This window comes from Lepidochelys olivacea (genome assembly GCF_965140295.1).
Source record: "Lepidochelys olivacea isolate rLepOli2 genome assembly, chromosome: 2".
NCBI classification, from domain to species: domain Eukaryota; kingdom Metazoa; phylum Chordata; order Testudines; family Cheloniidae; genus Lepidochelys; species Lepidochelys olivacea.
Genome location: NC_140412.1, coordinates 23,138,293 through 23,165,929, shown reverse-complemented (window position 1 = coordinate 23,165,929; position 27,637 = coordinate 23,138,293). Strand labels below are relative to the sequence as shown.

Sequence of the window (27,637 nt, the reverse complement as noted above, 5' to 3'; positions counted from 1 at the left end):
CATCCAGGGGGGCACAGGGGGCCCAAGCCAGCCCCCATGGGGGTGTGGACAGAGCACGACCCAGCCCCATTCTGCCCCCAGCTCTGCTCCAGCCCCGCCCCAACCACGGCTCCGGTCCATTCCTGTCCCCGGCTCAGCCTCTGTCCCCAGCTGTGGCTCCAGCCTCTGGCTGCGGCTTCGGCTGGGAGGTGGAGGAGGGAGATGGTACGTACACATTTCATTACAGGTAAGGGTGGGCACAAGAGGAAAAGTTTGGGCACCTCTGACCTAAATTGTCTGTCTCACAGGAAGCCAGTGAAGCTGACTGGCAGAATTTTAGTTGTTGGGATAACAGGATCGTGGAATTAGTTTTTACAACACCTTTCTTTTACTTTCCTGTTATTGCAAAGAAAGGTTTGCCAGTTTCTCTCAGCCGTTAACTTTAAGGGCAAGTACGGTGCCATATACTAGTTTGCACAGTTCTTCTCATCCCTCCTCAAACTTCACCTTCCCCATCATTTGCAAAAACCCCAGTTAACCACCCCTATGGCAAGCACCCTCAACACCCCACACAGTTGCTGCTCTTTCCCTTAACTCCTCTGGCAAGTATCCCATTCTCCTTCCAGGTACAAAGCCTTCCTTTTGCTCAATACAGGCATCTAGTTCTAACATCCCTGTTCCTCACATACACTTCCTCTGTGCTACCAAACTCTCCCGCAACCACCAGGTCCTCAGCCCCTAAAATTAACCTGGTTTCCAGGTGTCATCCACCTGGAAATTAGTGGTGTTCAAAGGGTTAAGTAACTAGCTTTTTCCCCCTTAAGATGACATTTATGCTTTTTCAGCAAAGGAGCCATTCATGCTGTTAATGAGACTAATTAAGGTTTTAAAATGTTATTAAAGCTAATGTTAAAATTATATAATACACAGGTTGAGAAAAAAGTGTCTGTACATCTGGGTATAGTGCTTGGATTATCCACAAATACAAAGTTTGTTTTTAAAAGTCAGATGTTATATACAGTACATAATCGGCAATAACCCAGATTTAGGTGAATAAATTTAAGAATACAGTTTAGATATTAGCATCCAAGTATTCAGGTACATAACTCATGAAAAGTTGTACAGAGAGTTGGTTGAGGAAAGCAAAATATATCAATAAGTGAAGATTGTCCCTCAGTAATTGAGAATTAGGGTAAGTTGTCCAATTAGAAAATGCAATCCATCAGGGAAGTATTTCAGTTACTTTCTCTACTGCACTTCTCATCGGAACTCCAGCTTATCCCTCCTGGTATTGCCGAAGTCTGGTGATGTGTTCTATATAGATATCCCTTGACCACGTGATGGCGTCCGACACCATGAGTTGCCACATCAGCAGAGCGTAGCATTGATCGATTCTGCATTCCCGCAACTTTTGCTTGTTATTGGGGTCCCATGTGCCCAGGGCTCCAACAATCAGTGTGTGTGTGTCTGAATCTGGCAACCCCTAGCTCTCAAGATTTTGGCCAGAGGGTTATATTTCTCCAGCTTCTGAGCTCGTGCATCGCAGAAGGCTGGGGTCCTGTTCTCGAAGGGGACTGTGACGTCCACCATGATTATCTTCTTCCGGTCCTCATTGGTGATGACTATGTCCAGCCGTAGTTGGCTCTCACTTCTGGGGATGGTGGAGTTTATGGCAACCTTCCCTACGGGGGGTGGGATGGAACTAACCAGGCGATCTTGGATGACTTTGTGTCACAGCTGCCAGGCTTTATTTTTCTGAGGTGCTGAGCACGCAGGGCTCCCGGTACTTCATCTGGAATTTTGGGTGCTGAACATCAGACCCAGGCTGTGTTTCTATGGCCAACCCATAAAGTGTGCACATGAAGTTTTGCTCTGTAATTGTATTGGGGAATTTGATACTTGTGAAGGTTAGGGACCAATACCATGGCTAGAACCATCTACATATGCTGCTGTACTATGCATGGTTTCCCATGCATATTTACCAGTACACTGATCCTGAGAGTCTCTTGAGCAGAGACTTGGTGCCAAATTATGTTGTGATGTGTTGATGGAATTGGAAGGCAGCGCTACCTTAAACAGAATAGCAGTTAACTAAAGTGAGTGCTGTTTTATAGACTATCCAAAGAGTGGATTCCAGCGTAGCAGAGGACAGAAGACTCCCCGATAATACCAACTATTCTCTGATTTTTGCAGGGTGAAAGTATCTTCTGCAATCTTCTTACTCATCTCATTTAAAGGGGTGAGCAAAATTGCTTAGTTGGCAAGTGTGGATGGGGTGGCTACGAGAATGCTGTTAAACTCAGTTTAAACATGCAAGGGACGGCTATCACAGATGTCAGTGATAAAGTAGCTTTTTGCCACTAACCAACCAATGATAAAGTGTCTCCAGGATATTGTTCAAATTTAAATTTTAAAGTGTTATAAATGCTTAACAGAGTTCAGAGGAGGATGTGGTGACTCAAGAGAACAATAATACTTAGCATACACATATTTACCTTCAAAGTAGTTCATAATTAATAATCCTCACCTCCTCCTAGCGAGGAAGATCAGTATTAAGATTGTAAATTGTTTGTGGGCAGGGACTGCCATTTACCATCCAATTGTACAGTGCCGAGCACCATAGGGCCCTGATCTGGTCAGGCTTTTAGGGACTACTGCAGTATAAATGCTAAATAATAATTATTCCCATTTTCCATCTACGGAAGCTGAGATACAGACGTTAAAGGACTCGTCCGAAGACCCAGAATCAGGATTTTCCCAGTAATATGCTAACCACTAGAACATGGCTCTCTCTTTCTAATCTATGAAGAGAAGTTTTCTGTCTCTTTGGGGAGCTCTGTTTCGCTGTTCAAAGTTCCATAAGTATACATAGGGATTTAAAACTGGATGAAAACTATGTTTGGTATGTGACCCATTTAGTGAGGCATTCTTGATCTAATTTGTAACTTAATTCAAAAGAAAATGCAAGGTTCTCTTGGCTTGTTCCATTAAAAGGGTATATATGAACCAAAGTACCTGGCATGTCATTAAACATATCGTGATTCAATACCGACATATGCCAATAAGTATCAGAGACACTGAGACCAAAAATGTCATTTGTTATACACGTTTCTCTACTCAAGTAATTGCATGGAATATAATCTTCACGGAACCATAGAAATATAGGGCTGGAAAGGACCTCAGAAGGTCATCTAGTCCAGCCCCCTGCACTGAGGAAGAACCAAGTATACCTAGACTGTCCCTGAAAGTATTTGTCTAATCTGTTCTTAAAAAGCTTCAATGATGGGGATTCCACAACATAACATCATAATAACTGTAATGGATCAGACCCATGGTCCATCTACCCCAGTGTCCTGTTTTCTGACATTGGCTGCTGCCAGATGCTTCAGAGGGAACGAACAAAAGAGGGCAGTTTTAGAGTGATCCATCCCCTGTCATCCAGTCCCAGTTTCTAGCAGTCAGAGGTTTAGGAACATCCAGAGCATGAGTTTGCGTCCCTGACAGTCTTGACTAATAGCCATTGATTGGCCTATCCTCCATGAATTTATCTAATCCTCTTTTGAACCCAGTTATATTTTTGGCCTTTACAACATCCACTAACAATGAATGAGTCCCACAGGCTGACTGTGTGTTATGTGAAGAAATACTTTGTTTGTTTTAAACCTGCTGCCTATTAATGTCAGTGGGTGACCGTGGCTCTTGTGTTATGTGGTGGTGGTAATAACACTTCCTTACTTTCTGCACACCAGTGTTATACCAATAAAATAAAAACCAGCAGGATCTTATTAAAGGGGAAAAGGCAAAATACCACATTTATTGTGAATATAGAAAGAATCATAGTAAGCAGTTAGTTATAGCTATAACATTCCATTCAATCTTTTATTTATTCATACATACACACACACACACGTTCTGCAAGGTTGTTATCATAGTTACCAGCCTTAGAGTTGCTCATGCCAAGCCACTGGCCAGGTGGCCTGGACATGAGGAGGGAGCAGGGCCTTGTCAGGTGCTCATCTGATGCTCCTGGAAGTTGGTTTGCAGAATCAGACCCCAAAGTTCTCACTTTCTAGGGTCCATTTTTATAGGAATTTCTTCCTATGCCAGTCTATGGGAATTGCTTCATCATGCTGTTGCTGAATCAATCAGCAGATGGCACATTCCTGACAGCTCCGTGCTGCCAGATGTTATCTTGTTCTTTGGCTCTCCCATTCTTGAGGCTGTTGGGTGGATTCCAGTCTGCCCTCCGGGAGTCCTCTGGTTATTTCCACTTGACGCCTTCTTCAGCCGATGGACACTGGATTCTTAGGCTGGCACATCCCTGATCATTCAGTTATTATCCACACCAAGCATCCATCCACATACATTCTCTATCTCTATTTTAATCACAATTGTTAACAAAATGAGATGAATACAACAAAAGGGTGGGGAGTCTCTGGGTGCTGTTTCTGTTACAGAGTATTGCTTTGAGTCTCTCTCTGTGTGAGTGGTGGTTGTTACAAAGAATTGCTTTGAGAACAGACTCTGTCTTAGAATGTACTAACACAGTTAGCAGCTTGCAAGTTTCACACAGAGGGAGAGAAACAGTACCAAAAACTAAGAGACCTCTTAATTAGTAATACCCTGGAATTTAAACTATGGGGAATCAAACTCATTTGTGATTTTAATACAGAACTTCTTTAATATGATCCAACACCAGTCATGATTTTACAGACCTCTATCCTGTCCCCCTTTAGTCGTCTCTTTTCTAAGATGAACAGTCCCAGTTTTTAAATCTCTCATCATATCCAAGTAGTTCAGTACCCCTAATCATTTTTGTTTTTCTCTGTGCTTAGAATTGGATATATCTTTTTTGAGATGGGGCAACCAGAACTGCACACATTATTCAAGGTGTGGGCATATCATGGATTAATGTGGTAGCATTATGATATTTTCTGTCTTATTATCTATCCTTTTCCTCAGGGTTCCTAACATTCTGTTCGCTTTTTTGACTGCCACTGCACACTGAGTAGATGTTGTCAGAGAACTATCCACAGTGACTCCAAGATCTCTTTCTTGAGTGGTAACAGCTAATTTAGACCCCATCATTTGGAAAACATAATCCCAACTATATATACACAAATGTGCATTATTTTGCATTTATCAACATTGAATTTCATCTGCCATTTTCTTGCCCAGTGTGGTGGTGTATGCACACCCTGTTTCCCTTTGGGGTGGATCATGGGTGTGGTGACACCGCAGGTACAGTCTACCAGATTGTCCTGGGCCTCACAATGGTGCAGCCCAATGGCCAGAGTCAAAGCAGCTTCCCTTGGGTTCTGGGCTGCGTGGCCTTATGGCCAGAGTCAATACAGCAGCCCTGCAATGTTGGGCAGCATGGCCTAGTGGCCAAGAGTCAATATTGCGGCCTTCGAGTACAGGGCAGTGTGACCTAGTGGCCAGATCCAGGGGGCCACTACCAAAGTGGGGGTGGCAGCCAGGGTAGGGGGACCTGGCCCACCCGACTCTACTGGGTCCCAACCCAGGGCCCTAATGGTGACCCAGTAGTGAACCACTCCGCCAGTGGGGAATCCAGCTGCAACACGCTGACGTTACACAGGTGGGAGATACCACTCACTCCACCTCCCTGGGATACTTCCTACTGTACTTCCTGAAGTTGCAGTCCATATGAGATCAGGGTCTCCAGGCTCCTTGACATAGGTAGCTACCTGGGGCTCCGACTCCAGCCAGTCAGCTGTAGGTGACAGGTCTCTAGTCTGTCTTGGGATCTCTGGCTTCCACAAGTAAGGGCTGTAGTGGCTCCTGGGCTGGAGCCTCCACCAAGCATCCTTCCTCCTTGGCAGACTACCTAGATTGAGCTGGGCAACTCGCCTTTATACTAGCACAGCTGTTGGAGCATGCCCAGTACAGTCTGAGGGGCAGGACTTCCTCTGCCTATAGCAGTGCTCTTCACTATTTTTGAAGTGTGGGGCCACTTTGGCAAAAAACCTTCAATGTGAGAGCCACATCAACCCAACACAGATGGTTGAACACTCCAAGTTTTTTGTTGGTTGATATAGTAATATTACTGTTACTGGTAATATTGCTTGGGGTGCAGGAGGGGGTATGAGGGGCTGGCTCCAGGAGGCTGCAGGTTGGATGGCGGAAGACCTATTCAGAACCTGCCCATTGAGGGGGACGACACTTACTTCAGGTGGCCGCGGCCTCTCCTGGAAGAGGCCAACACACAACTGCGGCCCCTGGGGTGGGGCATGTGGCTAGTGTGCTGCCTCTCTCTGCAGGCACCACCCTCACAACTCCCACTGGCCACAGTTCCCCATTCCCGACCAATGGGAGCTGCAGGGGCATTGCTTGTAGGCAGGAGCAGTGCGTGGAAACCTCTGCTCCCCCCACTCCCTTATTCCCAAGGCTGCGGGGGCATGCTGGCCACTTCTGGGAACAGCGTGGGGCCGGGGCAAGCAGGGAGCCTTAGCTGCAACCCCACTGCCCCACTGGAGAACGTGATGGACAGGGAGCCGCACTCAGGGTCCCTAGGAGCCGCCACGGCTCGCGGGCCTTGCAGTGAAGAACGCTGGCCTATAGTATGGAATTAACCCTTTCCTGCATAGTGCGGGGTATGCACTCCCCATCACACCCAGTCACCCAGTTTTGTGAGATCCCTTTGTAACTCTTTGCAGTCTGCTTTAGACTTAACTGTCCTGAGTAATTTTGTGTCGTCTGCAAACTTAGCCACCTCACTTCGTACTTTTTCCAGATTATTTATGAATATGTTGAACAGCACTGGTCCCAGTACAGATCCTTGGGGGACCCAGCTATATACCTCTCTCCACTGTGAAAACTGATCATTTACTCCTACCCTTTGTTTCCTTTCCTTTAACCGGTTACTGATCTACGAAAGGACCTTCCCTCTTTTCTGATGACTCCTTGCTTTGCTTAAGAGCCTTTGCTTAAGGACATTGTCAAAGACTTTCTGAAAGTCCAAGTACACAATATCCAGTGGATCACTCTTGTCCACATGTTTGTTGGTCCCCTCAAAGAATTCTAATAGATTGGTGAGGCAATTTTCTATTTACAAAAGCCATGTTGACTCTTCCCCAACATATCATGTTCATCTATTCTGTTCTTTACTATAGTTTTCAACCAATTTGCCTGGTACTGAAGTTATAGCCTCCCTTGGAAGCCTATTATAGTGCTTAACTATCCTTAGATAGTACAAAAATATTTTAACTATAATCTAAATCTCCCTTGCTGCAGATTAAGCCCATTACTTTTTGTCCTACCTTCAGTGGACATGAAGAACAATTGATCACCACCCTCTTTTATAACAGCCATTAACGTATTTGAAGACTGTTATCAGGTCCCCCTTCCGTCTTCTTTTCTCAAGACTATACATACCCAGGGTTTTTTTTAACTTTTCCTCATAGGTCGGGTTTTCTAAATTTTATATCACTTTTGTTGCTCTCCTCTGGACTCTCTCCAATTTGTCCAGATCTTTCCTAAAGTGTGGTGCCAAGAGTTGGACACCGTACTCCAATTGAGGCCTCACCAGTGCCAAGTACAATAGGACCTCCCATGTCTTACATCCTATACATCCCAGAATGATCTTAGACTTTTTCGCAATTACATCATGTTGTTGACTCTTATTCAATTTGTGATCCATTCTAACCCCCAGATCCTTTTCAGTGGCATTACTGCCTTGCCAGTTAGTCCCCATTTTGTAGTTGTACATTTGATTTTTTTCTTTCCTACGTGAAGTACTTTGCACTTTTCTTTATTGAATTTCATCCTGTTGAATTCACACCAATTTTCCAGTTTGTCAAGGTCATTTTGAATTCTAATCCTGTCCTTCGAAGTGCTTGTAACCCTTCCTAGCTTGGTGTCATCCACAGATTTTAGAAGCATGCTGTCTACTCCATTATCCAAATCAACCCAGGACTGACTCCAGTGGGACTCCTTAGATATGTCCTCTCACTTTGACAGTGAAACATTGATTATTATTCATTGAGTATGGTCTTTTAACCAGTTGTACACCTACCTTATAGTAATTTCATCTAGACAGTATTTCCCTAGTTGCTTATGAGACTGTCATGAGAGACTGTGGCAGAAGCCTCACTAAAATCAAAATATATCTTGCCTACTCCTTCCCCACTACTCACTAGGTCAGTAACCCTGTCAGGGAAGGAAATTTGGTTGGTTTAGCATGATTTGCTTGTGGTAAATCCATACTGGCTATTCTTTATAAACCTATTATCCCCCAGGTGCTTACAAGCTGATTGTTTATTAATTTGTTCCAGTGTATTTCCAGGTATTGAAGTAAGGCTAAGTGGCCTATTGTTCCCCGGGTCCTCTTTGTTCCTGTTTTTAAAGATAGGTTCTATGTTTGCCCTTTTGCAGACCCCTGGGATCTCACCTGTCCTCTGCGAGTTCTCAAAGATAATCGCTAAGGATTCCATGACAGTTTTTGCTAGCTCCTTGAGTACTCTTGGGTGAATTTCATCAGGCCCTGCAGACTTGAATAGCTAAATATTCTTTAGCTTGTTCTTTCCCTATTTTGGCTTGCATTTCTTCCCCCTTGTTGATAATATTGTGTTAAGCATCTGATCACAATTAATCTTTTTAGTGAAGACTGAAGCAAAATAAACTCAGCCTTCTTGATGTTGTCCATTATTCGTTCTCCTCTTCTGCTTAAAGGACCTACACTTTCCTTCATTTCCTATTCTCCTAATGTATTTATAGAATCTCTTCCTACTGTCTTCTATCTCCCTTGCTAAATCTAAGTCATTTGCTGCCTTAGCCTTTCTAATTTTGTCCCTGCATGTTTGTGCTAAGCTTTTGTACTCATCCTTATCAATCTGTCCTTGTGTCCACTTCTTGTAGGAATCGTTTTGAATTTCAGGTATAAAGAGCTCCTGATGGAGCCATATTGGCCTATTACTATTCTTCATAACTTTTCTTCACATCACGATAGTTCACTGTTGTGCCTTTAATGTTGTCTATTTGAGAAACTGCCTGCACTCCTGAACTCCCTTTTCCCTTAGATTTTCATCCCATAGGACCTTACCTACCAATTCTCTGGATTTGTTAAAATCTGCTTTTTTGAAGTCTGTTGTCCTTATTCTGATTCTTTTCTTCCTTCCTTTCCTTGGAATCATGAAATCTATCATTTCATAATCCGTGTCACCCAAATTGCCTTCAGTCTTCAGATTGGCAACCAATTACTTCCTGTTAGAATCAAGTCTAAAATGGCTGTCCCCTTGGTTCCTTCCTTCATCTTCTTAAACAAAAAGTGGTCCCCAATACATTCCACGAACTTATTGGACATTTTTTGTGTTTTCCAACTGATGTCTGGTCAGTTAAAAGTGTTATTACCTGATCTTGTATTCTGTATAATTGTTATATGTTCTAGAAATGCCTCATGCATCCCCTCCTCCTGATTTGGAGATCTATAGTAGACCGTGCCATGACATCACACCTTTTCTCCCCCTTTTATCTTCACCCAGAGACTGATTTGCCCTTCTGCCTCCTTCTGGACCTCAGAACAAGTGTATATGTTCCTAATGTATAATGCAAGACCTCCTCCCTTTTTTCGCTGCCTGTCCTTCCTGAACAAATCCTTCCATACCAGTGTTATAGTCAGGAGATCTATTCCAGCAAGTCTGTGATGTCAGTTAAGTCATAATTTAGTTTAGGTACTAATTCTTCCAGTTCTTCCTGTTTGTTTCCTATACTCCTTGCCATGCATTCATCTCCAGGATGCTCATGTCCCTACCTAGGCCTTTCCCTCAACTAGGAGGATGGATGAGAATACAACCTGCATCCTGACTCCTTCACCCTCACTCTCAGAGCCCTGTAGTCAGGGCTGGCTCTAGGCACCAGCAAAACAAGCAGGTGTTTGGGGCGGCACATTTATAGGGGCAGCATTCCAGCGCCGGCCATGCCGCCCCTAGAAATGTGCCCCAGCTCACCTCCGCCTGCTCCCCTGAGCGTGCCGCCGCTTCTCCCCCCTCCCTTCCAGGCTTGCCGTGTGCAAAACAGCTGTTTCGCGTGGCAAGCCTGGGAGGGAGGGAGGAGAAGCCGAGCGGCGGCACGTTCCGGGGAGGCGGCGGTGGTGGAGCGGAGGCGAGCTGGGGCGGGGAGCGGTTCCTCTACCCTCCCCTTGGTCCATTACTTCCTGTGCTTACCGCACACCCTCGCTCACCTCTGCACCGCCTGCTCCCCTGAATGCGCTGCCTCTCGCTCGCCTAAGAGGGAGGGGGGAGATGCGGAGCAGCAGCATGTTCAGGGGAGCAGGCGGAGCGGATGTGAGCTAGGGTGGGCGGTTGCGGCTGGGGGGAGCTGCAGAAAGCAATCGGGGGAGGGGAAATGTGGCACGCCCAGGGGAGGGGGCAGGCCCAGGGATTTGGGGAAGGGGTTGGGAAGGGGCGGAGTTGGGACAGAGCCGGGAGCAGAGGGGGCACGAAAAAAAGTGGGAGCGGCCAAAAATTTTTTTGCTTGGGACAGCAAAAGTCCTAGGGCTAGCCCTGCCTGTAGTCATTGTCAGTCTGGTCCGAGTCAGACCTGGCAATATCGTTAGTGCTCACGTGGATGAGCAGCATGGGGTAAGGGTCAGAGGGATGGATCAGCATGGGCAGCCTTTCCGTAATGTATCGGATGCGGGCTGCAAGCAGCCAGCACACCACATTATGTCTGGTCAGCAGATGGATGCCTCCATTCTCCTCAGAAGGGAGTCCTCAGCCGCCACCACCACCACCCTACATCTCCTCCTCCTAGGTGTGGTGGCCATGAGTCTCCGTGAGGGACTGTAATGTTACACCTGAGAAATCTTCATTTTACCCATGTACATTTAACACCCAAAACACAGACCCCTGTGCCATTATTGCAGCAAATTCATGGACTTCAATTTCCTTGACACTTTTAGACCTCTTCATGCCCTAAATTCACCTTTCCTGAAGCAAAATAAATCCCATGCACCAACCCTCGGCGTTGATGCCTACAAAGTATATTATGGAGGTTAAGGTTGAATTCCAATTTGAACTCCATGTTTCCAATCTGTCAGTTCAGCATTCATGAATGGAGAGCCATTCTGGGTAGGACTGCTCCTAGATAATATAATGTCACATCTTCCAGGGATATTGTATTGGATTTAACTTCCTTTTAAAGAAGGTAAATATTGACCCCTAAGCATTTCCTTTAAAGAGAAACTTTTCAAAAATTGCATTAATGGGCCTTTTTGAAGATAATCCATTTTAGAAAGAAGGTAGGCTTTTCCAAAAACAGGTTTCCAAGCCTTTAGAACTTATTTCCAGTCCATGTTTTAAAAATTAAGTCCTGCTTCTACCCAACCTTCTTAAAGTTCAGATGGACAGTCAGCAGGGTCAAATGTCAGTTTACTGACAACTGTGATAAGGTTTAACCTTTTTACATGGTCCTCATTTAATTTAAACGGAACGTCAAGAGAGAATTAAAAACAAAAGCATTATGGGGTGCATTAACTTTCCCCTTTTGTGTGTGCTTTGTTTGGAGAGAGTCTGGGGAGTCTCTTCATGTGCATATAAATGCAAAGTATTATAAAAATTAGTGTAGGGAACATGTTTTGTGGTGGCTACCATATTGGCTGAAGCACCAGAGACTGAGCTGGAGACCTTGCAAACTAATAGATGCGTGTCTATAGCTTGACCTAAAGCACCGGCAGACCCATTTCTTCTGTGCATCAGGCACAAAGGGATGAAGCATAATACACATTCCCCAGGGGATTATGTCTCCATCAGCGGGGCATGAAGATATTCACCTAATCAACCATTTGCATGTCTCTACCAGTTTCACCATGAGGAGGAGTGATGGAGCTATCACAGAACTGGATGATGCTTTTATCATGAAAGTATTGCAGGCAAAACTTGCCTGGTTCCAGGTTTCATGGCAAACCCAGAACCTGTGCTGGTTTCTGAACCTTCAGAAACCCTGGCCAGACTTACAGCCTTGAGAATGTGCCATTGGAATCTGCAGCTTGTAATGGCTTCAGACTGAAACTGGTCAGAATTTGGGAATTTGCTGTGAACAGCTGCAGTTAGAAACAAGGGGAGATTGGCTGGACCATTGTAAACAGAAGGTGCCAGATGCTATGGGGAATTCAATTAGAGCTGAGGTTGCTTAGCTCCTCACAGGTTCAAGCCCAGAGATCACAGAGCTTCTCAGAACTCTGCAGGTGCTCAGCCTCCTTTCTAGGCCAGAGCTGCTTTAAACAGCCTCCACAACCCTCCCCAAGTAGAACGACTTCTCCCGCCCCAGGGATGAGCCCTGGGGACCAAGGGAGGTGCTATGGGAGAGAGGATGGGAGCTCCATTGTGATTGGTGGGAAGGATGAGAGAAAGTGTTCTAGTGTGGTTGAATTGATGAGCAAAGGGGAAGGCATCAGGAGGATGGGGAGGGGGCAAGTTATTCCTTTATTCCCGACCCCCATTTTCTTCTGGGTCCTAGTGACTTCATAATTCTGTTCATTTTCCCCTTTTTTCCCAGCTGATGGGGTGTGACCCAGCAGGTGCCCTTTCATGACCCACCCGAGGATCACACCTCACAAACTGAGACACACCCCACTAGAATCCATGCAACAATATAGACACAGGTACCAATCTAATGGCTCCTACATGGTAATCTCTTTATTAAAAACTGGAAAGGCTTATGCAACATCATCAAAGCTCTGGTGTAGGAAGGGCTGACAGAAAATGTCCTGCTCACCTAATACCCCTTTATAAAGCATCTGTAGTAGGTGTAAATGGACTAGATTTTTCTTTTCATTCCTTTTTTTTTCATCATTTCTCTGCTCCTTCTTCATAGGAACTTCACTGCTGCATTAAAGAGATTACAGGTGCATTTCATCTCTATTTTTTTCCCCATTTTACTTCTTCCCAGCAAGCCTCAGTGGGGGAAAAAAAAAAAAAAACTATTGATTTATAGCTTGCTCTCCTGCTAGGAGAGATTGACCTGCTGCTATGCATCTTCAGACAGTGTTCCTTTTGAGACACTGAAGGTTGGAAGCAGGGCTGTGTTAAAAGGTGTTCCTCCCCTGGAGCTAGCTGCACCCCAAAGAAATTGTGATCACATGCAGTGTTGTTTTATATCTTCACATCTGTTCATTTTTTGTGGACTCAGAGAGGGAAAACGCATTTTCTTTTATTAAATAGCCTTTTGATTTCTCACGCTGGATCTAGCAGAAAACTTGTCTCGCTCATTCACTCACTTTTTTCTCCCCCTTTTTGTCTCAATATGTTTTCACATAGGCCTCAGGCGGTACTTTTTTCCCCCTTCTCCTCTAAAATGCTAAGATTGGATCACATCCAACATTTCTTTCAGTGGGTTAAATAATTTGTGCTGCTCCTCCAGGTTTAATGCAAGAGTCTCTCCCTTGTAGCTTATGGTTCTTGCATCTCTAGGACTGGAAACACAGGGTAAGCAGCATTCTTCAAGCTGGATGTTGGTACATGAACTGGGAATGGCCTCTTTCAGAGCAAATACTTACAGATACATTCAGAATATAATGTATTTATCGCAGCAGTCACCTTGTTATTTCACTTTAAAACATTAAAATAACTCTTTAGAAGTTTTCAGAAGTTTTCTAAACTTTCTAACTTTTCTAGTTCCTGCTATTTGCTATCAACAGTATATTGCTCCAACTTCAAACATACTTGATACTGACAACAGGATGGCCATCGCTTTCTAAAAGGTGAACTAAACTACATTAAACACTTTGGGCTAGATCCTCTGATTGATGTTAATGGTGTTAGACCAGTTTATACAATGGAATTAGGCAGATTTTACACCAGTTGAGGAACTGGCCCATTCTCTTTTGAAGTTCAGCATCCTGAATCATTAACAGAGTACAGATAGACCTAAGATCAAGGTTTTGTTCTTCCTTCTCCCACCCCTTCATGCAACAGTTGATGACTTCAGTCCAAAAGCAGTGCTAGGAGGGTAGCCCCTGGTTCTTTCTGAGTGTGGTGGTGTGCTCCAATGTTACAAGAGAGCAAAAGGTTCTGAGCTCAATTGCTGGCAGCTGAAAAACTTTCCAAGTTCACATTAAATACAGGCAGAGATTTGGGATATAATCCAAATACTAGAGATAGGCACAGACTTGGAATTATTCCCCCCTTCTCTCTCACATACACAGAACAAAAGAGTGGTTTGGATTTTGATCTCATTTTATCTGAAACTCCAAAGTTTGGGATGGATAAATGATTCCAGTTTGAGGCTGATGGTAACAGAAACCATTTAGATCTAGAATATGTCTCTGCATAGTCTTTTTGTTTTCACATTGTGTTTCACCAGATTGGCTTTATTTTATGTCTTTGTCTATTGTTGTATACACAAGGTAACCTATTGGGAAGTGTCTGTTGTACCTCTTCAAAACTGCTCTACTTTTCCTTTCTCCTTCTCATGTGAAAGGTGGGAACTTTTACTTAGGATTGAAATGTTTCAAAAGAGAAACAGAAGCACGACGGCTTCTTCTGCTCCTGATGTGTGGGGAAAGGGATGTAAAGGGCCACTGATCTGTACCATTCCCAGCCTCACTCGCTCACCTACAGCAATACCTCTTTGTGTCTGACCTCTGCTATTTCATATCTTGTCTTGAGGCCACTGAAGATGCCAAGTGAACGGATGCATTTTTCTGTATCGGGCTCTGGAGTTTTTTAACACAGTATCGCTCGTCCTCTTCAGAGGCTACATAAAAGAGTCCCTGTAGGTATTTTCTCCTAGATGGTGGGAGACCCTGGCCACGCCCAATTATCTACACTGGGTGGCTTATACACAGGCCTCTGTATCTTAGCTTTTGCCAGGGGAACCCCTCCCTTTGCAGGCCTTCTTAAATCTCTTCTGATGGGGAATCAGTAGGATTGCCAACCCTCCAAGATTGTCCTGGAATCTCCAGAAATTAAAGATTAATCTTTAATTAAAGATTATGTCAGGTGATAAAATCTCCAGGAATACATCCAACCAAAATTGGTAACCCTAGGAATCAAAAGAAAAATTAAATGTCACAGCGCACCTGAGAATAACTTCTTCCCAGAGCCTCCTCAAAAGGAAAAAGGCCAACAGTATGTCCTTACTTCAGGGCCATCTGCATAGAAGTTTTCGAAGTGGCCTTCTGTCTGGACTGCTGGGAGTTTGCCTGTACGGTCAGGATGGAGATCGCCTAGATGGGAGTGCCCCCTACAGCTTCCTGCTCAGGATGGTCTCTCCCCTCAGCTGACTGCAGTTTCCTCCTTTTTAAGGGCCTTCTCCCTACCATACATGATTGGCAGAACAGGGGTAGCCTGCACACAGGGCCTCTCTTGCACTTCCTCATCAGTGTGGGGTCTATGCACCATGTCACAAGCTGGCTCAACAAATGTACCCCTAAAGGTTTCCAGCCATCTTCATTCAAAAGCATGACCTCTACCGGTGGTCTGTCCAGGGGACAAGTGTCCTTAACACAAACATCCCCATAGCGGGAACTAACTGGCACCTTCCCAGTGGCCTTAGCAAATAGATCCAGAATAGAATCGGCAATAAGACTGAACTCTTAGCCTAAGAGCTGGTGTGATGGTAGCTCCCCTTCCCTTCATGGTCAGGGTTCTAGTTCGTTGGTAAAGCAGCAAGAAGAAGACTGTGCTACTGCAAACTGTGCTGCACTTGTTCAATAGGTGATTAAAAGACTTGAGACTCGCAGGCAGGCAGTCTCTTTAAGTGAGATTGAGACAGAGATCCCATGAGGCAGGAAAAATATCTCCTAGGTTTCTATTTGCTGATGCCTACTGATAACTCACCCATTTAAACCACCAAGGGGGGTGAAGGAATAGTAGGAGGCACAGAAAGTTGCTTAGCATGGGGTGATGGAGATCCCCAGCTGCGACCTGGATGGTGGGACCACTGAACCCTCCAAACCCACCAGCCTGGCTGCCTCTCACACTGTGATGCTAGTGTTAAGCTTACAAACCCCTGACAGGCACTGCACTTACACAGCCATCCACAGGCAGGGACACACGCAACTGAGTTACATGAATGATCTCCCAGCCATGCATCTACCATCAATAGAGAGGCTCCAGCCAATTCCCCCAGCTGTGCAGCCCAGAACTGTACTGTCTTGCACTAGTCAGAAGCCTGGCCAGTGTAAATTCATTACTTAGTTCGCCGCCACGTCATAGGAAAGTGGACATACACCAGTCTTTATAATCTGAGCTAAGATTTCCCACTGGTAAAACATATATATACACACTGTAAAGTTAGAATTTAGACTGCATTTCTATTTTATTTCTTAATATCTAAAATATATAACAGATGTATAAATACAGAAAGCTAGATTTTAAGTGATTATAAGTACCAGGCATAGAGATCAAATTTGGTTACCCAAGAAATAAAACAGAAATGCAGTCTAAACTCTAACAGACTAAGCAAGAGTTGAATCAAGCAATGTCTCACCCTAACAGATGGTACAGGCAGGTTACAGTTCCTCCATACATAAACTGGACACCCTTCCAGCCTGGAACCACTCTTCCCCAGTTCAAAGTCTTTTTCTTCCAGGTGTTCTTCCAAGTGTTGAGATGCGGGGGTGGGGGGGAAAGAGGCCAAATGATGATGTCACTGTCTCTTTTATACCTTCTTCCAGCTGCTTGAAAGATCCTTGCTGTGATATGGGGGTCTGTCAGTCTTAGGGTGACCAAATATCCTGATTTTATAGGGACACTCCCGATATTTGGGGCTTTTTCTTATATAGGCTCCTATTCCCCCCCCCCCCCCCCGATTTTTCACACTTGCTATCTAGTCAGCCTAGTCAGTGTCCATTGGTCAAACAGTCATCATTGCCTACGTCCTCTAAGGAGCCTCTGGGATAGTGGATTGTTTTCTTGATGGGCCATTAACACTCTCTGGGCCCTCCTTTGTTGCAACTTGTTTCCCAACCTCACAAAGTCTTTCAGTAACATATATAGCAATACTTCATAGCTTCACATACAATGACAGCACATACAATCCAACAGAATATTAATGTTCAACAGATCAAGACTTTTAAAATGATACCTCACAAGGCTTACTTTGTACAAAACATATAATTATATAACCGTGGTGAAGACGAGGGTTCCAGGGTGCTTACTTTGAGGTACAGAGTGTCCTACATAGTGCAAAAGGAGATTTGAAGAATAAAGGAAAATGCAGTTTGAATTTTTCAGATAGAGTCCCACCAATGAAGGCACTAGCAAAGGGCATGTGAGGGGACTAGTTAAGGGAGAAAGACACAAAATGTGTAGTGTGATCCATCTCCTGATGTGCCAAACTGAAATTGCATTTAAAAAAACTCACCCTGCCTATCAGAAAGCTGGCCTCAATAAAATGGACCCACAAGCAGATCAGTGCAATGCCAGGAATGGAGATGATAGAAAAGAATGATGATGTCATCAAAAGACAGATCACAACTTTGGCACAAATTGCATCTCAGCTGGGATTTGGGAAAGGGGAAGTGATCACAGCAAGCAGATCACTGCCACTGCAATAAGAATCTTAAGAATAAAGACAGGTTTCAGAGTAGCAGCCGTGTTAGTCTGTATCCGCAAAAAGAACAGGAGTACTTGTGGCACCTTAGACACACACACAATCTATATCTTCTTACTATATGTTCCATTCTATGCATCCGATGAAGCGGGCTGTAGCCCACGAAAGCTTATACTCAAATAAATTCGTTAGTCTTTAAGGTGCCACAAGTACTCCTGTTCTTCTTAAGAATAAAGTAACTTTTATACAACACAGATAATTATAGCAGTAGATTTCTTTTTCTTGGACTCCCAGAGAATACTAAAGAAAATGGGCCCTATATATATCCTACAGTAAATGGATGCCTGTTGCTTTGGCTCTACAAGTATAATCCTGCCAGATCTAATTTTCTCGGTTTTACAGAATTGTCTTGAGAGTATGGGTGCTGGAACCAGGGGTGCTGGGCGTGCTGCTGCACCCCATGGCTTGCAGTATTTTCCATCGTTTACAGTTTGGTTCAATGGCTCTCAGCACCCTATCTTTACAAATTGTTCCAGCAGCCCTGCGTGAGACCCTCCCAACAAGAATAACTCTAGATTGCTCCATTAAATAGGCATAATCAGCACAGAATTTTGCCAGTGATAAGGAAGCAGGATATTGTTTAGAAGGGACAGAAAATCCCTGGATTTTCCCTGCTTTAACTAGAATCAGATTTGGATCCAAAATAGTTACAGAAAACTATTGGACTTGGTTGCACGGCTACATTTTACGCATAAGATATATAGGCATGTGCCCAGGACCCCAGCCGCTGGAGAGGTGTGATAATGCTAAAACCTAGGCTTTCATTTAAATGAAAAAATTGTTTCTAGCCTTTATTGTCGCAAAAGAAAGCTTGAAAACGTGACCCATGTTTAATTGCTGCAGGGCTGTCTTCAGACTGCTTCCAGGAGAACTCCAGGAGCAACTTCAAGTATCCTTCACTAGAGCCAGGGAGAAGCTGTCAAGCTTCCACCTGCCTCCATGCAGGCCAGGCCCCTTCTCTGGATGGGGGGAGCCTGTCACTTCTGTGATTCTGGGAGCAATCCCCTGCTGCCGTTCAGGGGATGAAAGTAGCCTAGGCTCCCATCGCTGCCTGAGGAGACGGCACTAGCACCAGTCCACCCGCTCTACTGGAGTGGTGGCCGTGGGGGTCCACATGAGACAGTGCCTATGACCCCAGATTGCCTTAATCCAGACCTGTGTGGGTGAGTAGAATGATTTTAGGCAGCATTGCTCAAGTGATTTATTAATGTAATCTGCCTTTTCTGTTTCGGAAACAATATATTGAATATACTGTAGTATAAAAATTAAACATCTGGGGGCGGTGGGGGTGTCCTATAAAAACAAAACACCACCACCTGTGAATGCATTTAAAAGCTCTACAGAGCTGGTTACCAGTTTGAGATAAGATCCATTCAAAAGAGAGATGTAAAATTGTTGCCTTTCTCTGATGTCTTCAGTTTCCTGAAGTAACTCGATTCTTAGATTAGAGAAACCAAGATGGAGCTTTTAGCACTCTTTCCCCTCCCCCTTCCCCAGCCCCCCAAAAAATGTATTTTAGTGCTAGCTGGTTACAAAATCAGCAGTTCTTGGAACTTCAGAGTAATTTGTGAATCTTTTCCTCTTGTGAGGGTTTTGTGTATTTTACTGCCAGATGTACTACTGGCTGTTGACATGTCTGTTGTCGTTTAAAGACTGATTGTTTATTTGTTTGGGGCCTTTTTTGCAGAGTCGAGGAAAGGAGGAGTGGAACTGAGTGAGAAACTAGTATATAGTCTGGTCTAGGGTTGCCAGGTGTCCAGTTTTTGACTGCAAAGTCCAGTCAAAAAGGGGACCTGGCAGTGTCTGGTCAGATGTACTGACTGAGGATACCAAAAATCCAGAACCAAAGGAGATGGGAGGGAGGCACCGGGTCATCAACCCGCACCAGCCCCTGTTCAGCTGGGGCCGCTTCCTACCTGCATCTTGTGGGAAGGCAGCAGGCTCCACATCAGGCTGCAGTTCCCATCCCAGCCCTGGAGCAGAGGAAGCAACGAGGAAGGAGGAGGGGGAAAAAGCAGAAAGCAATGGAGGGAGAGGAATGAGAAGGGGGGCGGGGCCTTGGGGGAAGAGGCGGAGCAGGGGCGAGGCCTTTTAGGGGAAAAGGTGGAACAGGGGGCAGGACCTCAGGGGGAAGAGGCAGGGGGGAGGTTCCAGTTTTCAGAAATTAGAAATTTGGCAATGCTAGTCTGGTCTCCTTGCTGTCCTCCTTCTTTCGACCTGTCTGTAGCTCTTCTCATGCTTTTCACACTTTGTGATCCTCCTGTACTGCATTGTAGATTATTAACGTCTTGTTCTGACTGAGAAAACATGTATTTTAGCACTCTGCAAAACTCAGCCTTTTGTGTTCACAGGGGCCTCATGAAGAATTTTTTTTTTTGCAGGGGGTGGGGAGCGAGTGAGTCATACCCTTAGTTGCACCTTCAATTTGTGGGTTATTTTGAAATTAAGATTCCAAGAGAAATTCACATGACACTGTGAAGTTCTGTGCTGTGTTTGGATTCAAACAGAATTTTGACTGGCTTCTGACTGAAAACATCTTTCCGTTCCATTTGGCTTGAAAGGCAGTCCAGGCTGCGCAAAGTACAGTTCTTTACTGAAATAATTATATGTAGAATTTTTATAACACCTTCCATCTGAGATTTTCAAAGTGCCTCGTTGACAAACAGGCCTCACCATATCCCTGCAAATTAGGGGCATACTGTTGAGCACAGGTCAGAGATGTGGAAACGGAGAAATAGAAAGATATTAACACTTTCTTTCAATTTCCCCTTCCCCCCTGCGAAATTTAGCCTTTAGAGAATCCATCATGTCTAGCAACCACAGAACAGCACTGGGGTTTAGAGCAGGAGGAAAGAAGTTGAGGGAGGAATAAGAACCATAAAACATAAAAGGAAAACTGAAGTATGACATTGAAGTGATGTTACAAACCTAGGCCTAGATCCTGCTTCCCTTCCACTGATTCAGATGGGCGTAGGATTGTGAAGCTTTGAGTTTATTTACACTTTTGTACTTCCATTAGCTGTGTTTTATTTTGCACTTGCTGTATTTCATTCATCCTAATATAATCCTTTTGGAGAAGGGCTAATACATTCTGCCTTTTGCATGAATACACTAGTTACAAGAAGTATTTAAAATAATTTCTTCAAATACTTGATAAAGAAATAAAGCTGTTAAATGCCTAGACTTGGCATGCACCAAAAAAGGCAAAATCAAATAACAAGTGGACCTACTAAGTGGGAACTGAGAATTATTTCTCTAAGTGGATGTTTTCTGTATGCCTAACCCAGTGTTTTCTTTGTAAAACAAGAGATCCCTCCTACTCATTGAAATGTCCATATGTAATTCCCTGTTTCTGCTTTTTTGACCCATTGCTCAAGATACATTATAGCAATCTTATTTATCTGCACATATTTTCTCCCTGACATCCATATTGCTTTCTCCCACACCAGTCCATACAAAGCAATGCTGCTAAGGACCACATTCCTTGCCTGTGGATCTGATCTGATCTTGTCACATGCAGTACACCCCTCTGAATTCCTGTCTTGGCTTACCCCTGTATTCCATTCCAGATTGTTCAAGCTTCCTGTCCTCCTCTTCAACACCAACACCACCCCCCTCCACACACACACACTCTTATCTGATTTTTTTCTCTTATGATGTCATCCCAGTCCTCCACTCCACCAGTGATGTCAGCCTCAGTACCCCATATGTCTGCGTTTCACAATCACCTCTTCACTTTATTCCATGCTGCCCCCTCAGCATGGGCCATCTTTCCTGAGCTGCAGTACAAAGCCACTGCTCTCTTCTCATTCAAATCCTTCTCAAAGACCCTCTCTTTCTGCAGTGCTTACAAGAGACTAAGGGCCAGATTTTCAGGGGTGCTGAGTACCTTTTCCTCTCATTGACTTCAGTTGAAATCCTGGGGGCTCAGCACCTCTGAAAGATTTCTGGTCCGCTGAATTTGATGGGAATCCATTCATTGGTTTCATGGCCACTGGACTAAGTCTAAGTCACGTCAAATACTTACTAATTTTATTTATCTTCAGTCCATCATCCTGTGCTCTGTGTGTTGCAGAGCAGTTACATAATTTGATTAGGTTTCAGAGTAGCAGCCATGTTAGTCTGTATTCGCAAAAAGAAAAGGAGTACTTGTGGCACCTTAGAGACTAACCAATTTATCTGAGCATAAGCTTTCGTGAGCTACAGCTCACTTCATCCGATGAAGTGAGCTGTAGCTCACGAAAGCTTATGCTCAAATAAATTGGTTAGTCTCTAAGGTGCCACAAGTACTCCTTTTCTTATTGCATAATTTGGTTACTGTTCTCTGTGTGCAACTACTAACTGACAGGGTTTAGCAAAAAAAACTTCTCCAAAGAGGAGGTTATTACAGATTTATTCACTACTTCTTGCACCTTCCTTTAAGAATCTGGTATCTATCTGAGAGAGGACATCAGAAACCAATGGCAGTTCTAAGGATGAATGTGCCGTGCAAAGTGTAAAGCAAGTGATTGATATTGCTCTAGTTTGATCACACCATCTATAAAGCTACTTGAGGGCAAGAAGAATCCTGGAATTCAATGAGCAATATATTTGAGTCTCTAGTAAAAGAACATAAGAATGGCCATACTGGGTCAGACCAATGGTTCATCTAGGGCAGTACCCTGTCTTCTGACAGTGGCCAATGCCAGGTGCTTCAGAGGGAATGAACAGAACAGGCAATCATCAAGTGATCCATCCACTATTGTCCACTCCTAGCTTCTGGCAAACGGAGATTAGGGACACTCAGAACATGGTGTTGCATACCTCCCCATCCTAACTAATAGCCATTCATAGACCTTTCCTCCATGAACTTATCTAGTTCTTTTTTGAACCCTGTCATATTTTTGGCCTTCACAACATACCCTGGCAAGAAGTTCCACAGGTTGACACTGCATTGTGTGAAGAAATACTTCCTTTTGTTTGTTCTAAACCTGCTGCCCATTAATTTAATTAGGTGATCCCTAGTTCTTGTGTTATGTGAAGGAGTAAATAACATTTCCATGTTCACTTTCTCCACACCAGTCAAGATTTTATAGACTTCCATCCTATCACCTCTTAGTCGTCTCTTTTCCAAGCTGAAAAGTCCCAGTCTTTTTAATCTCGCCTCATAAGGAAGCTGTTCCATACCCCTAATAATTTTTGTTGCCCTTTTCTGAACCTTTTCCAATTCTAATATATCTTTTTTTGAGATGTGGTGACCGATTTGCACACAGTATTCAAGGTGTGGATGTACAATGAATTTATATAGAGGCATCATGATATTTTCTGACTTGTTAGCTATCCTTTTCCTAATGGTTCCTAACATTCTGATAGCTTTTTTGACTGCTGCTGCACACTGAGCAGATTTTTTTGAGAGGATTATCCACATTGACTCCCAACATCTTTCTTGAGTGGTAACAGCTCATTTAGACCCCATTATTTTGTATTTACAGTGGGGAATCAGGATTATGTTTTCCAATGTGCTTTACTTTGCATGGATCAACACTGAATTTCAGCTGTCATTTTGTTGCCCAGTTTTGTGTGAGTCATTTGTAACTCTTTGCAGTCTGCTTTGGATATAACAATATTGAGTAATTTTGTGTCATCTTCAAATTTTGATACCTCATTGTTTTACCCATTTTTTCCAGATAATTTATTAATATCTCGAGCAGCACTGGTCCCGGTACAGATCCCTGGGGGACACCATTATTTATCTCTCTCCATTCTAAAAAATGACCATTTTTTCCTCCTATCTGTTTCCTATCTTTTAATCAATTACTGATCCATGAGAGGACCTTCCCTCTTTTCTGATGACTCCTTACTTTGCTTAAGAGCCTTTGATGAGGGACCTTGTCAAAGGTTTTCTGTAAATCCAAGTACACTATATCCACTGGACCGCCCTTGTCCACATTTGTTGACCCCGACAAAGAATTCTAACAGATTGGCCAGGCACAATTGCCCTTTACAAAAGCCATATTGATTCTTCCCCAACAAATTGTTTTGTATGTTTCCAAACCAGCTAATGTTGCAAAGAGGCCCACTGATAGGGTTGCCAGGTGTCCATTTTTTTGACTGGAACACCCAGCCATTAAAAGCCCAGTTGGCGGAGCTGGTAGGCTCCCTACGTGCCTCCGTAAGGGGCCGGCATTTCTGTCCTCTGGCTCCTAGGCGCAGGGGTCATCAGGGGGGCTCCAGGCACTGGAGCCTGAATCTCCGCCCACGCCTGAATCCCTGTCCCAGCCCTGAGTAGGGTGACCAGATGTCCCAATTTAATAGGGACAGTCTTGATATTTGGGGCTTTTTCTTATATAGGCACCTATTACCCCCTTCCCGATTTTTCACATTTGCTATCTGGTCACCCTAGCCCTGAGCCCCCTCCCGCACCCAAACTCCCTCCTAGAGCCTGCACCCCAATCTCCTGCCACAGCCCTGAGCCCCCTCCCATACCCAAACTCCCTCCTGGAGCCCACACCCCCTCCTGCACTCCAACCCCCTGCCACAGCCCTGAGCCCCTTCCTACAGCAAAACTCCCTCCAAGAGCCTGTACCCCCTCCCACACTGCCTCAGCCTGAAGCCCCCTCCCACACTCCAAACCCCTGATCCCCAGCCCGGAGCCTCCTCCTGCACCTCAAACCCCTCCTCCCTGGCCCCATCCCAGAGCTCAGACTCCCAGCCAGAGCCTGCACCCCCTCCTACTACCCAACTCCTTGCCCCAGCCCAGTGAAAATGAATGAGTAAGGGTGGGGAAGAGTGAGCAACAGAGGGAGGGGGGATGGAGTGAGCGGGGGCTGGGCCTCAGGGAAGGGGCGGGGCCTCAGGGAAGGGGCAGGAGGCGGGACAAGTATGTTCGGTTTTGTGCAATTAGAAAGTTGGCAGCCTTACCCACTGAGAGAGAACACCATAATCTGTCTGAGACTCATCACTCTTTGCTGTAATTCAGATTAGAATTAGCAGTAATTAATGCTACAAAAAATTTGCTTGCTTCCTTGTGTCTTCCCTGCCTGCCCATTTAAAATGGGAAGAAAGGGAGTGTAAGTTTGAGAGAGAGGTTTGTTTTTTTCCACTGGGCTATGCACAATCGATTTTGGGTGGCAAGGGGAAAGAATTGCCTTGTGCACCCAAATTCTAGCATGTACAGAGGCCTTTTGTGACCTTGCCAAATCTTTGTTGTAGCAAACCATTACTGTGCAAAGAGGGCAATGGCTTTACACTGTGTCAAATCTGAGTGGTGAAATACGCTTAGGAGAGGAAGGGGAAGCTCGTTCTATCATGTGATCTGAAATGGCAAAGCGTGTTTGTTTGCCATTGTGCCTAATAGATGCCTGATTTGCAAGTAGTAATGCTTAATAAACTGTAAAAGCACACCTGAAATATCAGGCATTATATGGTTGGACAGTCCTTTTCCCTAGGAATGGGCACTGTTTGAAAGGTTTTCTAGCAGGGATGTGTGTTTGCAAACTATCCTTATATTCTCACCCACTTCGCAAGTGAGGGGTGCATTGTCCTAAAGGAAACATGTATCTGAGTCTAAGTTTAATTTCCTGTATTTGAGACTCTTTTCTTAACTCTTGAAGTAGTTATTGTCTCATTTGTTACAAAATGAAACCAACTTCACTGACTATCATTTCATAGAGTGCATTTTTGAAAAACTTGACTATATCCACAATTTAGAGGTTGATGGGAAGGCCGAATTCAGTGTAATTATAATGATGGTTTTCATTTGTGAAGTTGCTACCATGGAAGCTAGGTACAATGATTCTTGAGCCAGTTCGCTGAAAGCAGCATGCTGTTCAGTTTCTTATTATTCTAAATAAATGTGTTGCTTGTGAGAGATGCTGGGAGACTGTGTACCCTACTGTTATTAAACAGTGGGTGTTGTGAGAATAAATACACAAAAAAGATTGTAAGGTGCCCAGATACTACAGTGATGTGGGTCATATAAGTTCCACAGATAGATAAGTACCTAAGATAGAAGTCTGTGTGTTTAGAGGGGACACAGAAAGGTATACTTTCCAATTGCTGCAAGGGATTTTAGCTTACATTAATGGAAATCACCTGGCAACACTTGAAAAAAAAAAAATGTCCCCTAGCTGTGGCGTTGCATTTTGATGGGCATCTACAGAATACTTTTGAAAATGATTTTTCCTTTCAACAAGTTACAATAAGATAAATTTTAATTAAAAAATATGTGACAAGATTAGATTGGATCCCAGTTATATCTTTGCACAAAAGCCTCTCATTTAAAACTAAATCCTCTAATCACCATGGGATTAAAAAAATAGAGAGACAAGAAAACCTAACCATTTTAAAATACTCCCCAGTCAAGTACTGTATTCCTTGTATCATTTTGGCTATGCTTTAAAAAGGAAACCATCACCACCACCACCTGTACAAAGTAATCCGTCACAATGGGGCCATATAGATTTGGCCAGCTGATCTCCATCAAAAGCTTCTCTGTCTTATAAAAATACTTTTGCACAAGATCTTTGTGCTATCTTGGGGTGTGTTTCTTTTAAAAGCTAGGAGAGGCAAGTTTTATGTTAATATCATCCAGTGCTGACTGTGACTGCAGGGGAACTAGATAAAACTTTAGGAAGAAGCTGTACCAAACAAACTGCTTTCTCCACTGACGGGAAAAATAAAGGCTGGAGTACAAGGCTGAGATTTTCAAAATGGGTGCCTGAGGTTCATCTCCTAAATCCGTATTTAGGTCCTGACTCAGCCAGGTACTTAAGGATGTGAGTAGTACCAAAGACTTCAGTGGGACTGACTTTTCTGTGCTTAAAACTAGATGTGCATAAGAACCTGGCTGAATCAGGGTTTTAGGTACCAAAATAAGGGACCTGATTTTCTTGGGTGCTAAGCACACAGCAGCTACCCTTGGCTTAATTTGAGAGGTACTGGATGCTCAGAGCCTATGAAAACCAAGCTATTTATTTAGGTGCCTAAATATGGAATAAGGACTCCTATTTTTTAAACATATTTCTGAGAGCATAGTTATTGTGCAAATACTTCTGCTGTGGTTTCCCCTGTAGTGCATCCTGCACCATTCCCTATAGTGTTAAGGCACTGAAACCTCAGGAGTTCACTTTTAGTAAAGGGTTTTAAATCTGGTTTACTTTAATTCCAGGTTGGAACCGGTGATTTAAAAATGGGAACTACTGAGATGAGATGCTAAAAAAGGGCTCTGGGCTGAACTGAAGTTCACTTTTCATGAACCTTGCCAATTTAAATGACTACAAGTGATAAGTGGCATCAGTGGCAAGAGAGAGATAAAGGAGGAAAATAAGGGAAATGGGGAAAACAGCTTTATATTGGGAGTCAGGTTGAAAACACCATGTGGGAGGAAGATTTTAAGCTATACCGTTCTCAGATTACCCTCTCCTGATCTGTAAAAAAAGGCTCAGTGAAATAGTGATCCTCCTTCAACAGTGTAAAGATGAAGTACATAGAGAAGCCCCTGAGAGAAAGGAAATAAAGTAGTTAGATAGTGACCCACCTGCATAATAAATCATTTAAATCATGCAGCCCATCCAGTTGTTTTGATAGTGCATCTTGACGGGTTGCCACACGTGCAGCAGAAACGTCTTAAGCATTTGATAGCCCCTTATTTTATATATAACTTTTATATATATACATTTATTTTGCTTTCCACCTCTGCTAGATTCTCCTGTGGAGTCCTTCTCCTATGCAACAGTAATATTACAAACCCTAAGCTTTCAAAAATCATGAGCCAGGCCCCCCAAAATCATGAAATTGACTTAAAAATCATTATATATATATATATATATATGGTTCTTTCTATTTGCCTTCTGGTGCTGAGGCTTTAAGAACTTCAAATATCACAAAACTAACAAAATTACAACTGCTGGCAACACTGAACAGGTGTCCAATATGTAAAGGCAGCACAATGGGTGTGTCATGGACAGCAGGGATCAAACCCAGAATCTCTGGATCTGAAAGGATGAACAGCTATGCGTGAGCTAAAAGACACATCTCTCTTAGCCAAGGCTGATTCTGTAGGCTTATCGACCTCTCTGTGTGACCCAGTCAGCAGATTGAATAA

The 27,637-nt window shown here is 43.9% G+C and overlaps 1 protein-coding gene across 4 annotated transcripts in view; it reads left to right on the top strand.

The window, feature by feature from the left end:
- The window catches only part of ZHX2 (zinc fingers and homeoboxes 2), a 115,897-nt gene that overhangs the window by 65,111 nt on the left and 23,149 nt on the right, over window positions 1–27,637 (top strand). Inside the window, exon 2 of one of the 4 annotated variants that reach the window (XM_084618767.1) lies at window positions 18,397–18,716. The exons of the other annotated variants lie outside the window; for them this stretch is intronic. The gene's annotated coding sequence lies outside the window, so the exon portion shown is untranslated. The remainder of the gene's footprint in view (window positions 1–18,396; window positions 18,717–27,637) is intronic. 4 annotated transcript variants of the gene reach the window in all.